Below are 14,362 nucleotides of genomic sequence, written 5' to 3'. Positions count from 1 at the left end.
ATCCTCAGATTTATTCTGTCTCCTTTGGTTAATATTCCCTCAGTTGCATCTGCATCTTCCCAAGGCCTCTTCTGCTTCTCCTGTTGTAGTGGTGGGAACTACAGGGCTCAATCATTCTCACAGTGTCATCCTGTCTGGCCCACTCTGCGTTTGAAAATCTGGTTGTTTTATGTGCCTCTGGAGCAGGAAAAGTGTTGATCATTCTTGCATCTGTTTATATGAGGGGGTTTTTCGTGGCTTGAGTTTCCTGGACTGGTGTTGCTTTTGTTGTTAAAAATGTCAACAGCAATGTTGTTTACTTGTTAACCTTGTAGATTCCAAGACACAGGCCAACTGGGTTGGAGGGCCCTTTGAGCAGTGGATTCAGAGTTTATTCAGATCCAGGGAGCACTTCCAGAAGGGTGTCTGTGCACTTAACTCAGAATTGCACCCACAAGATATGTCTGAATGGATAGGCAATTTTGTGTTCAACGCGTCAATGCCCAAATCATCTTTCTTTGCATTATTGGGAACATACCCTTTGTAAGGTTCATTCTGTCTCCTCATAGGATTGTCCTGTCTAGTCTGTAATCTATAAATCTGGGAGGGTTAGCCTGAAAGTCTATGTTAGTATTTTTATTATTATTCTTTGGGCCGGTAACGACAGCTAGGGGTTTGTGTACGTAGAACAGTCTATCAAAGATAAGTTGATGTGTAAAATTACAGTAAACTAGCTCTCTGGATTTAATTTTTTTTATTCTGGTGTAGTTTGCCTTGTTCCCAATGTGGAATACCTTCAGTTAAGAAAATAAATTCACTCATAATGTCTGACAAGGGAGATGCTTTCTTTACTTTGAACGTAGCTGGGGTTCAAAGCTTCAAATGTTAGAATCCAAATTCCCTATAAATTTAGTATAGCAAGGTATTGTCTTCATTTCAAAATTAATGCAGATCTAAATTTCCATTGCTCACATATAGACAATTGTTTAAGCTCATTTCTTAGTAGTAATGTGATTGGTTGCTATAGTCAGTAGAGCCTGGAGAATCACTGTGTTTAGCCTGAAGCAGGTATTTGAGCAACCAAATTGCACTCTAGGCTCCACTGACTGTGACAGTAGTTTTAACATATAGCATGCTTGTATACACCCAAGGTTGGACCAGATGATCTTCAAGGTCTTTTCCAACCTAGATGATTCTGTGATTCTGTGAACTTAAGTATCTGGAACTGAATCCCACTCTGTATTTTCAGTGCCCTGAGATGCATGAAGTTAAGGGTTGGGAGTTCTCCTTAGGGATCCACATATCACCAGTGTGGATTGCCTAACTCACCATCAGGAGCTTCTGAGGCTTGATGTACTAGGTTGTATGTGTCTTTGAAAATAAGCATTCTGATGTAATAAAAAAACAAGTCAGAGGACATCTTGGTGTCACAAGAGGTGAAATGCTAGCAATCAGACAATCAGTGTTATTTTACAGCTATCGGAGACAGCAGCTTTTTCAGGTGATAGAAATCAGTGGCATTCCCACTGGGAAGCCTCTGCCTCAAGGTGGATGACTCCCAGTTCCCAGCCTTGCATTGGTATTGCCATTCAAAATTTGGCTGCCTACCTCTGGCCGTTGTACAATACATTGCTGATGTTTGTGCTAACTCTAATGTATGTGTTTCCTCTGTAAGCAAAGCATGGAAATTAAAGTCACCTGAATTTGCAAAAGAAAAACTGGGAGAGGACAGTAGTGCCCTTCTGAGGTGTCTGCATCAGCAAGTGCTTGGTTAGAGAAGGTAATTGAGATATTTAAACATAGATGTTATCTCACTGCTCTCTGAGAACATGCAGTTCAGTGTGTCTCCTAGGGTCCCTCCTACAACTACTGTAATGAATTGTGTTGTCTGTATAAAAGACAGATTTGGGACTGATCCCCACAGATTTAGACTTGCTATTTCTCCTGTTTTCAATGATTCTGGGTTCCCAAAACCTCATAATGTATTTGGGTTTAGTGAACAGACAGTCAGTAAGCCCTTTTTTTTTTTTTTTTTTTTTTTTGGCAAGGCAATTGTGCTAATCACCAGCAGGCAGTCAGAGTATGGGCCATGTACTAAGCTTGAGACTGTTCCAGTCAAAATATTATTCTACTGGTTTTATGTTGGACTTGGCTGTTGGGACATTGCTGCTGCCCTGACTTCTAGGACTTGTGAAGTGTCTGGGCTAATTGTGACTTTGTTGTTGAATTTTGTTGTTACTGTTGGTATTGGAAGGCTCCAGCCCTTCCAGGTTCATCGTTAAAGACAGTTGTTTGCTGTGGAGTGACCATGAACTGAATTACCCTAGGGAGGATGTGAACATGTTGCAAAATTTCTACCTGGGTTGTTATCTGAGGGAATCCAAGCACTGGGGTGCTATGATTTTTTTTCTTTGTTTATTGTGGAAAAGCTTATCTGTCCATTAAGAGGACCTAAAAGAAAATGGAGGGTAAAAAGCTGTCAAGTAATTTTTACTGTTTCTTGTGGAAAGTGCTTGTTTTTTCCCAGTTCTCAGCTGAGCTGAATGACTTTGCTTGCAGCATATTAGGAAACTGCAATGGCGGCACATGCTGCTGTGGTACTGTACTTGGCCCTAGTGAAAGAAAAGATGGTCTGTGCAGACTTGGGAGCATGAGCATCAAGGTATGAAAGTCTCCATCTGGAGAGATTCCAAAATCAGAAATGTACCAGTATTCTGCAAACACCACTGAAAATGCTGCATGTTTAATTACTCTTTGTTTCTGCTGACTGTACTGTTCTGAACTGTAAGCATTCAATAAATTATTTAAAGATTATTTTAGGTTTTCTTTGTTGTCCTTAGAGTTTTCAGCCCTGCAGGGATCTTGTTTCCAAGCATTGTTCCTGTATCCAGCAAGGCTAGAAGCAGATTTAAGTGGGAGCCAGCATTTTCATGTGATGGCATTATTCCAGGAACTGGTGCTTTAGGATAAACAGTAAATACTGTGAGGCTTGCAAAACAGTTACTGATTCATTGCTTATACCCTGCTGATTTATTCATTGTTTCAGAGTATATCTCCTCTGCTGTCTCTGCACTTCACCTCCAGTCACGTCTCAGCATGGGAGAAACATGTTGTTGTTTCCAGCATCCAAACCTGAGGGTAGCAATTATTATATTACCAGGTACATAAGCATCCCACACAAACAACATCTTCCGCTGCTCCTTTCCCCGAATTACAAGACTGTTGTGATGATTTGTAGTGCTGAGAGTTGCATCTGCTCACCGGGATGGGGAGAAGGGCCAGTGTCCTTCTGGCGCGGGCAAGGCTGACACCTAGTGACCAGATGCATTTATTCCTGTGGGAATTTACTCAATTCTGGTTCAGTCACTGTTTACTTTTTGTTTGTTTCTTTCTTTCTTTCCTCAGTCTGGAAGGTTTAAACTTCAAAGTGAATAGTTAATTTATTTCATCACCACTCTTGGCCCTTTTTTTTAGTGTTCCTAGTGTACTCTTCTAAACGTGAAGTTAAGGTATCTTGAAAGCTTGTTCAAGCTGAATACTGGAACCACAAATGTTTTGCATGTGGTCTCCTGGGAGCTGCACGTTGCAGCTGCTTTGTGCAGACTGTGAGATGGCTGTTGGCAATCAGTGGTAAGTTCAGAATATGGTCCTTTTGTGGTTTCTCCTTCATAAAATCATGGCTGACCTTGGTAGTTGCATTCTCTTTGCTCATCTGTTTTAGAGAACATCCCATTACATTTGCTTTTGGATTCTTTGAGTTGCAGAATTTTCTATCTACTGGTGTCTGCTGACCAGGGGTAGCATCTTAAAATGACACTGCCACCTGTTCATCATCATTGCTGATCCTGATGGAAATGCTTTGAATACTGTGCCTTCGTGAACTCTCTATTAAAGAGGAAAAGTAAAACCTAGCTAAAACATTTCCAGAATGCTTCTGATTTTAATTTGGTTATCTAGATTAACATTTCAGAAGTATAATATACTTATGAGAATTTTGTGTGACCTTTATCAAAAGGAGTAATCATATAAATTTGGGGAAGCAGCCCCAACAATGTAAACCAAAGCAGTCTTGTAAGAATAATCGTTGACTCCAAAAGTAGACTGCAGAGGTTCTCAGTGGTTCTCCATGTTAATGGCTTTCACTCAAAATCATATACTGAAGCCCAGTGAAGCCTTTTCAGAGCCATCCTTGGGACTGGAGGAATTTTTTATCTTTTAACAACCTTTTTATCATTTACATGTTTTTTTAAATATTAGAAATAAACATTTTGGTTGATTCAGCATGACTCTTTGCTATTAGCCCTGTGTTTGGCTACACAAAGAGTCAGAGCTCAATGTTTTTCTGTGGCTGAAAGGAAACTTTGATTCTTCCTGAATGAAATAACTGGGAACTTGCAGAAGCCCTGTGTTGTTGAAAGGAAAAGGCAGGCTTTTTTTCCTTCAGATAATCTTATATCTGACTCAGAACTTTACGTATGGCTCTGGTTCTGTATCTGTGGCATGTTTCTAATTAGCCCATGCAAAAATAAAGGTTCTGTATTTCAGAATCCACAGATTATTTTTTTTTTTTTTTCATCTGCTAACTCTCTCTGATAGGATGTACCTCTGGAGAGAGGGCTAGCATTCCCAAGGCAAAAATCTCCATCAAAGGCAGCAGATTCCAGTCTCTGAGCAATACGAGCCTCCATCATAGCCATCATCTTTCTGAAAGTCTGGGACTCAGGTGCTCTGACACTACACAAACCTGATTTGATTTTTTTTTTTTTTTTCTGTGGAGTAGCCCGCACCATTGTGGCCTTTTTATTTTTTTCTTTTTTCTGTCATCACAGATTTCACAGTTTTGTTGCAGGGCTGCAAGGCCACCACCAAGCCTGACCATCCCTGCCTGACCCACCAGCCAGTGCCCTGTGGGAGGTGCCCAATGCCCCAGGGCTGGAGCAGCCCTGGTGCCCTCGTCTGCTCTGCTCCAGGGCTGCTCTGCTCCTGGTTGGGGCAGTGGGACAGGATGGGCAGCCAGCCCCTGCCCTGCTGCTCCCTCACAGTGCCATGACACTAGGAATGAGGACAGCAAAGCTGTCCCAACATGCACATACAACAGAGTTCTTCCCTGTCTGAAAATCTGATGGTTCAATTTGGTGAGTGTCTCAAAACTGTCACCCAGTAATATTTGCCTGAAAGGAAAGCTGTGTTTTCTCACTTGTGTTTGCAGCTGTCCTTGGTGTATCTCCAGAAGGAGCTCACAAACAAGGTTAAAGGTAGTTCATTTGCATAGTCAACTTGAATAATTGTTTTTAAAATTCACAAAAATTGGCTTCTATCTTAATTTCATTTACAGTGAAAAGCTAATGATTAGCTATGAACAAGAGTCACAGAACAGGTAAAGGAGACTTTGTCCAGGTACAAGTGATAAAGAGACTTTAAATTCTTCATTTTGAAAACTAAGTAATGGGGACCCTGCAGGCCTTGAATGTGGTCTTTGAGTTTATAAGGAAGGCAGTATATAATGATTCTCTTTTGCTTTTTCTTTCTTTTTTTGGGTAATGGGAATTTTGTTCATTGGTCAGACTAAGCCAATTGTTTTCATTATTTTAGGCCACAAATGCAGGATTTCTGCCTTTGTTCAAAACAGTGTCGTGGAGAAAAATAAAGCTTTCAAGTGTTCTTAGGTGAAAAATAAAGTTTCTTGTGCCTACAGGGAATAAAGCAGGGCATCTGTTATGGCTCTGTCTCCATGGCCAGGTAGAAATCACTTCTGGAAAACCTACTCAGAGCCTCAGGCAACTTGTATAGTCTGTCAGTCCTGTGCTGCTCTACTTACAGTGGTAGCAGCAGTACCCAAGTAGCAGGTGCCCTAGGGTAGATCTAGGGCCGTATGTCTGCTCCAGAATAAAGGGTGGTGCGGGGCTCCAGCAGCACAGGCATGGGAATGTGTGCAGGCACAGCCAGGGGAAATACTCAGAGCAACCCCCTGTCCTCCAAACTCCTGAAAACTCCCTTGTGTGGTGGTTACAGTCCTCCAGTAATGTCCCAGCCTGGAGATGATGGCACACAAAGAGCCCTGTGACCCAGGCAGGTGCTGCTGTGTCCTCCTCTCTAGGGCTGTGACCTGCATGGGGAGCAGCTTGTGTGCCACCCACTCCAGGTCACTTGCCACTTGCAGCTGGATTGGGAGCCAAAGGGGTGACCTGACTCCTGGTCTAGCAAGGGCTTTTGGAGGAGTTTTTTCTCCTCTGATAGCTCACCTGCATTGCCCTCGCTATCAGCTGCCACCTGGTGATGCAGGAAGAATTATCTTTCCTTTCTCTGAATAATAGCAAACCCAGGCAGGACAGTCATGGGCCTAGCTCTGCCTGCTCTTATTGCCAACTACCATCATAGTAAAGAAGAGGCTGATCTTTGAGAACCACGTGCCTTTGTCAGAACTTTGCATTTTAGGAACTAAGGCATGTAGCTCTGCGGCTTCTGATTGCGTTGTATCTAGAATTGCAAGAGCTTTACTGATACTTCTGACTATCCAAGGAGTCAGGTCGCTTATTCATACACTTTCTTTTATATTACAAGCTTTTCTACCAATTCATGGGGATTTTACCTGTATTTTATTCATAATGCAACTGCATTTATCATACACTTGCAAACATGAAGTACAAAGTACTGTCTGTGTATCCATTTGGCTCCTTCACCATTTCTTTTGAAATCTTTTTTTAACTGTTTCAGTTCTGCTTGACAGAGGAGTTGAAGTGTCCAACAAGCCCCATGAAGACGAGCAGCCAGTCTGGGAGAGGAGGCTCATGTGTCCCCACCGATAAATATGAAATCTTCTCATTAGACACCAGCAAACATAGCTGCCAGCACCCAGACTTCAGTTAGAGAAGCCAGGCTTCAACAGGGGTGCTGCTCATAAGCCATGGGTGAGGGCACGTGTCTCCTGCTGCTGGTGCTGTTGGAAACATGCACACAAAGACGCACTGAGTGAAGAGGGAAGTAATGAAATCAAATCCACAAAATATCTTGTCAAAACTGAAAGAGAAACATTTTTCCCCAAAATATTTTTCAGTTGCAGCAGTCTTAATACGACTTGTAACAGTAAGTAAAAACAACCCTTCCTGTTGTGGTGTGATTTATACAAAGTTGACAGCCCTTTAAGGTTAGAAAAGTTAGAACTATAACCTTCTGCTTTCACATCAACTTTCAAAACTATTCCAAGTGCATATAATACCAATTAAGCTCAGTAAGTTGAATTTTTACATGCTGCTTTGTTCTGGTTTTGTCTCCGCTTACTCTGCATTTTTTTTCACTTGCCACTCACAAATGGGATGGATTTTGTTGATCAGTGTCAGAAACATGTAAAGCACAAACAATACAGAGAATAAAAAATACTGGAAGATATTATCAGCCTAGGAAAATATTTTCATTACCAGGACAATTTCCTAACTTTTTCTGAGATGAATATTCACCCTTTTTCCTAATTTATGCCATGTGTGACTTGGCAGTGACTTTTATTGATTACCCAGACAAACATAAACTTGTGCATAAATTTCTTTTGCAGATGTGAACTATTTTTAAATTGCCTGAAAAAGTCTCTCTCTCTTTCTTTGCTAGTAGTTTTCTTTGGGAGAGGAACCAGCTCCTTTTCTGCCCTGGCTGGAGCTGAGAGAGAGCACCTGCCTGTGTGACTCAGCAGGACATGAGGAGGTAATTCAGCTATGCATGGGGCCTGCAGAGCCTACTTGTGTTTTACAGCTCAAGAAAGAGACTGGCTGATACTTCCCAGCACCTCCTAAGGGGATTTAGCCACCGAAATATGCTTATTGCTAAAACACCAGTACCAGCAAGGTGAAGCAGCCACCTGCCCTGTAAGGGCTGAGCTGGCTGCTCCTGCATCAAAGTCCGGGGGTGAGGAGGGGAGCAGCAGCAGTCTGCAGCTTGCAACAGTGTTTTTCAGCTCTGTGGGGTTTGTGCTGTTGGTGAATAAAGTGATTGATGTCTGTTTCTTTCTAACACTGATCAACAAGATCCATCTTTCTTGTTTAGGGGTGGCAAGTGAAAAAAACCACAGAGTGGAAGTGGAAACGGGTGCAAAGCTGGAACAAAGCAGCATGCAAAAAATCAGTTTATGGGATTGAATTTGGTTTTAAACCACTTGGAATATTTTTTGTCAGTTGCAGTGCCAATCTGCAGAGTTTTGCAAGTATGGTGATATGTGCTGCTATCAGCAGGAAAATCCGTACAGATCTATACAGTGAGAAGTACACCCATCAACGCCACTGCCTTACAAGAAATTAGAATTAAGGCTGAAGTGTGGGAGTGGGTTTTTTTTTGTCCCCAAATTAACGTACAAAACCTTGGAAGAACGGCAGCAGCGTGGTGGCCGCTGGGGGGAGATCTTAGCCCGGCCACCCCGGCCCGCGGGCACGGTCGGCTACCGAGCTCCGGGGCGAGCCGGTTGGCTCCGTTTCTGGGTCAAGTGTTGAGATTAAAAGTCTCTAACTTGGGAGGGGCAGTATCGGGGGGGTTCCGAAGCAGGAATATTTCAAAATGTGCTTTGTGCCGCAACAGAGAGTGCTGTTGAAAACGATGGGAAATGTCCCCCGACGTCTTTTTGTAATTAATCGCTCATGAAAGCTTTTAACACTTTCAGTCATGCGTGGAGATTAATGAGGCAACAACGCTGGGGGGAAGGAAAGGAGAGTTTTGAAAGATAATGGTCAGTAAACGGGAAAGCCGCTATTCTATTACCTTTACATTTCCTGGTGTTAAAAACTGTAATCTTTGAGGATATCTGTAAGTCAGAAATGGTAAGATGAATGCTCTCGTTACACTGAAATAATGAAGTGGTGGTGCACCCTTTAAGATTGTCAGGAAAAAAGTACTAACAATACAGTAAGCAAAGGTCTCTTGTAAAGACACTTTTTCTTTCTCTTAATAGATTTAAATGGTGGCAGAAAGTATTCATTAAACACGACTGGACCAGTTTTCATGGGGTTTAGAATACATTATGCTACATCACTCTACAAACAGTCCTACTGAGCTGCTTATGAAGTTACTGTTTAGTGGGAGTAAATTTATTCTCCTAGTGCTTACAAATTAAAGAACTGAAGGTATGCTGAGATTTAGTCTTCCAGGTGGGAAAGCAGCGCCAAGCAGTCAAATACTGGAACGAGTAGCCTTGGTAAATCAGATACAATACAAATACAGACATTTCTATAACCAAAGTGTTATGGGAAACCAATTTTGTGATGTGCAGTCCATGTTTGTAACATGGTACTGTGTCATACTGAAAGGGAAAAAGACATCTATTCTCTTTTTCACCCTAAAATCAGGTAATGTACCATTCTGAGGATCCAAGCACAAAGTGGCCAATTTGAGGATCACAAAAAGTGAGAGCAGTGTATTTCTACCCCATAGCTGTGTCACCTCTTGGTTGTCAGTAGATAGTGTTAAGCTAGGACAGAAAGCAAACTATCTTGCATTTGTCATGAGTGAGTCATCTAATTCTTCCTTACCTCGCATTGAGGAAAGATGTGAATGTACAGTGAAGTAGGATATTCAGACTGCCTCAAGCTTGGGAAATTTTTAGCATAGTATTGCAACGTAGGCGTATTAGAGAAGGACTGTCTTGGTTTTAGCTCTGCTGAGGACAAGATTTTGTGCTTAGGTTTCGGCAGCCTAGTTGTTCCGTAAACTCTGGTGCTTTCCTGAAGTCCACTACTGTCAAGTACCTTTTTAGATGGATGAGAAATACACTGCTGACTCTGAGAAGTTTTCTGTTTTCTTCTAGAAAGCACATCAAGGGCTTCAAAACTGGTTGTCCATCCTCAACTCCTGTGGTTACAGACCTGAGGAAATAAGACAAATGTGAAGGAGAAAAGCAACCTGTGTAAGGTCAGACAGCAATCACTGTTGTCTTCCCCCCCATGCCCCAACATGGTGTAATATCTCCTGTGACATGTTGGAGATCTCTCAAAAGAGACCTGCCCACAACAAAGCCAGATTGAATTTACTAAATTCAAAAATGTTCAAAAGCAAGAGCCATTTTGTTTGGCTTCAGTCTTGCTGTCTATGCACACTGAGTGTAGGACGTGCAGGGATCAAAGGATCATATAGTTTATTATGCTCCTTTATGATGGAAATAGTAATTTGCCAAAGTCACTGGATTTATTTTCTCTCATGATGTATCCATGGAGTGATGAGCCCAGCTCTAAGGCAAAGACCTCTTTCCTACACATTCACTTGGTGAAAGCTTTTTCTCTAAATTGAGTTTAGATTTTCAGTGGAAGTTTTGTGATTGAATTTTGCTACTACAAGCAGGGAATCAGTATCTATGTGTTTTCTCTCCTGCGTGTCATGAAAAACAGACTCCTTAAAGTTTGTGTCACATGCAAAGGCAAAAATCACTGCAAAGTTTTTTGATTGCTTGTGTCCTATGAACTGCAATGAGCTTCAGGAGACAAGAAGCTATCTTGGAGCATTCTGGAATGAGGTCAACTAAATTGTTCAAGAAGCCCCTTTGACTCTGTGCCTCTTAATTGTTAAACTCAAGTGCATGACAAAGGTTGGATGATTTTATTATTTCTCATGGATGATAGCTCAAATTTACACAAGATTCATGAGCAGTATCAGTAGAAAATGATGTTGTTCAGCACACTCAGAAGATCAGATTCTGCCCAACGTAAATATGGCCTTACATGCTAAAGTCAAAGAGCAAGGATAGTGTCTATCTTGCAGAGGCTTTTCCATTCCTATTTATCTTAAACACCTGTGGAAGAGAAGAAAAGAAAGGGCTCCTGGCATACGCAAAAGTATAAGCTCCCTCTCCAGCATAGTAGAACTGTATAGCCAGAGAATTGGAGAGATTTTTGAGGTAGAGTTCAGTAAACGCAATTTATTGTTTCAGAAAGCAGAAGTGATTCTTGTGGTTTCAATTATCATCTATTTGAAAAGATCCATCAGAATAAAATGCTGAGCAGACTAATAAAGGACATCTCAAGCTCTCCCACTACCTGATGAATTTTTTATGGTTTTGAGGTAAAACTATGGATCAGAATATGAGACATGGACCAGGTTAGAAGAGGAGTTCCCAGATATTAGTGAACCTGGTCTGTGAACTAAGATGAGATCTTACTGTTCAATTGCCCTGTTCAAGTGTGGACAAGAAAATAAAATCCTGTTTGTTTCAGAGCTGTCCTCGATATTTCCACAGGTTTTGCAGTACTGCACAATGGATAGAGATTTAGAACAAAAGCACAAGGGCAGGTTCAGCTATTTCTGAATTTAAACCTTCCTCTATTCAGAGTCTCTTGTAATATAAAGAAAATTTCTGCTGAGGCAGTCTTCTACTTATTTATTTCAGGATCACATGAACCGGCAGAGAATGTCCTAAGCTTTGTTCCTAGCTCCCAATTTGACAAGCTGTCCAGAGTCAGAATAACCCTGGCCTCAAACTTCTTCCTAGAGTCTCCTGCTGAGTGTAAAATATGGCTGTCTCACAGTTTGAATAAAGCTTTTAATGTGCCATGGGATGTCACGGTCCACAGAAATGGAATACAGTGTTCTGCTTGCTGAGAAACCGACAAAAAAGCTAACCAAACTGGTTTCTTCCTCCTGAGTACATAGTGACTGACTGGAAATTCAGTCACTGAGACTAAAAATATCAGCCTTGATCACAAAAAAAAGAAGTATTTGACAGATGGATTTAGTCTTCCATCAGTACTGACATCTATTTGCCACTAAAAGTTTGGTGAGTACACTAAGGCCAGGTAATGTGGTCTTGTCTCCCAGTGCATCATTAACAGACTGTGCGGTAACGTGGGTGTTATTTCTTTGAATTAAGCCCTCCAAAAGGAAATGGTCAGAACTCTCATAGAAATCATGCTGTTTTAAAGGTTGTACATGAATGAGGGAAAAAGTTTGTCTGAGAATATAAGAAGAAACAGCTCCTAAAAGTGGGGCTTTGTTCCTCCCCACTGCTATGCTTAAAGGAGCTGAAGTGCCAACCCCCTGGTCCTCACACCAACATGTACACAGACTGCTCTGACCAGGCTACTCAGTGATTTCTGTGCAAATGTCAATGAATACAGGAGCCCTTCAGGAACAGCAAACAAGGAGTGCAGCATCATACATCTCCAGCATTACTGAGTAACCCTACAGGTTTCTTACTGCCCCCTTCTCCTTTCTTCTTCCAGATACGGTGCTATTAGTTGCAGAGCAAGGCGAGATGTGGGACAGATCTGGTCTGTCCAGCCCTAATGAAGACTCACTTGTGGAAGTGGCCACTAGCTGATGATGAGATTTCAGAAACAAAATAAATCAGAATTACTTTGGGTTGAATTTTGTCCAGTGGGCAGGAAACCTTCTCAGAATATGCATGGTGAAGACCATGACTGCAGGCTTTGTGCATAAATTCTGAAGTGTGTGGAGGAGTTGGTGAGACAGCTTAAAGATATCTTCTGGAAATCTTTGCTCTCTCTCACTGCCTCTACCAAGGAGGACCCTGACACAGCCCTGATTCTGAGGATAATATTACTTTTCAGTACTTTTTTGCTTCTGAGCCAATGCTGAGCTGTATTTTATTCCAAGCTTTACAGCATGCTTTTTTACTGTGTTGGACATAACCAAGGCTAGTCTCCATTTTAATAGATGTATTTTCCACAGGAAATTAATGTATTGTTTCTCCAAAGCTATTTTGGTCTGTAAACTTCACTGCATTCTGCCCAGTTGCACGTTATTTCAGCCAGCCAAATGAATCTAATGCCCCTGACAGTCCTCTTAGTAGTTTTAGCCAAGGGAATTGTGTCAGGCTTAAATTTACTACTTGGATCCTCCAAATGACAGTCTCCTACAAGAGATGTGGTGCTGAATATCCCTATTTTTTTTATTCAAGAAAACCTTGTATTCAAGAAAACATCTCCGTGTACAGAGAGAGTACAGTGTTTTTCTAATTGTTGTGTTAGGTCTCTAACTGTATGTCTATCATGGTACTTATACTGGGATATATGGTAGATATGGACTGTATGTGTACCATGGTACTTATAGATACTAGGATATATGGTGTGTATGTGGATTGTGGTACCTATAGATACCAGGATATTCTATCTTTGACTGTGGATTTTTATATTTTATTTAGAAGTCTCTTCAGTCAAAATTGTTGCAATATTTTTATTTAGCATGGGTAGTTTGAATTCTTCCTTTTCTTATGAGGCATTAATAAAATGGAAGCGAGGGTGCCACTTCACTTTTAAGGTGACAAACGCTTCCAAACAACGACGATCCCTTCCCTGAGCCATTCTCTGTTGGGATGACAAGTAGCTGGCGGCTGTCAGGTCTGTGTAGGAAATCTCCACAGCGGTGCTGAGAATGTTTATTGTAGGGAGAGAACTTTTGCCCTGTGAAGTCACCTCCTACTAGTCACCAGTAGGTTTCTGATATTCTATCACAGGAAATTCCTGGTGGACCACAAAAGCAATCCCCTGAGTCCAGCTGCTGAGGGGGGGGGGGGGGGGGGGGGGAGGCGGACAAGTGGTGCACTGCACCGCCGGGTTGAGCCTCAGCCTCCAGTGTGAGGCAGAGCACCTGTGCCCTGCAAAATGCAAACTCTGTGCTCCTCAAACAATGTTAAAATGAACTATACAGGGGGGCAAAGGTCAAGTGAACCATTATTGTGCTGCATTTTATGCAAACAAAAAAAATGTATTAGAGGATGTGCTTTGTATTGTAACAAGGTACTGTAAGATTATATTTAGGCTTCATGTCTTTGAAGCCCTTGGTAACACAACTGTATAATCACAGCTCTTGATGTTAATGAGGAAGTTATATTATAAGGTACTCCATCTAACTGGGAACAGTGTAGGAAGAATTAATAACCTTTAGGAGAGCGTATAAAACCAGCTATCAAGGCCTCGAATGCTAGCTGCATTCAGATGAATATATGTAAATTTCTGCAAAGGAGAAAGAAGAAAAATAGCAACTGGCTATTTTTTCACCTTTGAATGCAAAGGCCTTGCTTGTCAGATGCCAGGTTTTTTTCTTGTACAGCTTGGAGGGCACAGCCCTCATTAACACTTCATTTTCCTCTGGTCTTCTTCCAGGGTCTCAAGTATTCAATCACAGTAGCTACCTTAGTAAGTGAGCAAGACTGGATGAACCTTTATCTGCGTGAGTTAGTGCACAACAGGGAAGCAGCCTGGGAAAGGACGATCACCATGTATGTGGTTGGATGCTGTAGGGCTGGGTGTCCTTTAACTAAAAGGTATCAAACTCCTCCTTTCTTTAGAAGATAGGGATGCTGTGGAAGCAAAAGACTGACCCCTGCTAAAAATAGATTACATGCTTCCAGTGAGCTGCTATTAGGTTCTAACCAATGTCTGATTTCATCTGTCTGCAACCT

This window comes from Athene noctua, chromosome 2, assembly GCF_965140245.1.
Source record: "Athene noctua chromosome 2, bAthNoc1.hap1.1, whole genome shotgun sequence".
Classification (NCBI taxonomy): domain Eukaryota; kingdom Metazoa; phylum Chordata; class Aves; order Strigiformes; family Strigidae; genus Athene; species Athene noctua.
The sequence above is the reverse complement of the archived record's forward strand: the minus strand, read 5'-3'. Positions refer to the sequence as shown.